This window comes from Chlorocebus sabaeus, chromosome 20 (genome assembly GCF_047675955.1).
Source record: "Chlorocebus sabaeus isolate Y175 chromosome 20, mChlSab1.0.hap1, whole genome shotgun sequence".
NCBI lineage: Eukaryota > Metazoa > Chordata > Mammalia > Primates > Cercopithecidae > Chlorocebus > Chlorocebus sabaeus.
This window is the reverse complement of record NC_132923.1, coordinates 24,398,244-24,399,231: the sequence shown is the minus strand read 5'-3', so window position 1 is coordinate 24,399,231 and position 988 is coordinate 24,398,244. Positions and strand designations below refer to the sequence as shown.

The 988-nt window shown below is 32.5% G+C and overlaps 1 non-coding gene across 1 annotated transcript; it reads left to right on the top strand.

Moving 5' to 3' along the window:
• Positions 1–489: 489 nt before the first annotated feature.
• LOC119624659 (small nucleolar RNA U13) lies at positions 490–591 on the top strand. Its single transcript, XR_005240811.1, has one exon. It is a non-coding gene; the product is annotated as a small nucleolar RNA U13 (small nucleolar RNA).
• The last annotated feature ends 397 nt before the right edge of the window (positions 592–988 follow it).

Sequence of the window (988 nt, the reverse complement as noted above, 5' to 3'; positions counted from 1 at the left end):
GTTACAAATTTGGTAGATATTTATCCGACTACACCAATAATCACTTTAAATGTGAATGGTTTAAACTCCTTTAAAGACGCAAACTGTCAAAACTCACTAAAGAAGAAATAGCTTGAATAGCCCTGTATCTATTAAAGAAATTGGGTTTGTAGTTTAAAATTTTCCCATAAAGAAAACTCCAGGTCCAAACAACTTTACTGAAGAATTCTACCAAAATTAAGAAATATGTAATATTTATTCTACTTAAACTCTTCCACAGAATAAAATTTGAGGGAGCACCCTGAATTCATTCTATTACTTAAGCATTATCTTGATCCCAAAACCAGGTGGTTATTCTAAGAAAACTAACCTACAAACTAATTTCCATCATGAACATAGAAGCAAAACTCCTTAACAAAATTTAAGCAAATTGAATCCAGCAATATATAAAAAAGCTAATACATCATGACCAAGTGGAGTTTTATCGCCAGAATGCAAAATCAGTTTAACATCTTAAAAAATATATCAAAGCATGATGATTAGGTTTTCACACTCATATGTGAGATATGCCTCCCTTGAACTTTGTTACACTGGCACTTTACCCATTTGACATGCGGGAAAAAAACAAAACGAAAAAAAACCAGTGTAGTTGCCATTTTAACATTCTAAAAGGAAAATCATATGATCATCTCAATAGTTACACAAAAATCATTTGCCAGAATTCAAAACAGACATTCGTGATAAAAACTCTTAGTCAACTTAGAAGGGAACTTTCTCAACCTGGTAAAGGTCATGCATGGGAAACCTACAGCTAGCGTAATAATAAATGATGAAAAGCTAAGTTTTTTCTCCTAAGATCAGAAACAAAGAAAAGATGTTTTCTCTCCCTATTCCTAGTCAACAGAGTGCTGGACATACTAGCCATGTGCAATCTGGCTAAAGAAATAAATAGCACCCAGACTGGAAAAGAAGAAATAGAACTATTTTAAAATTGCCTTTCTCCAATTTC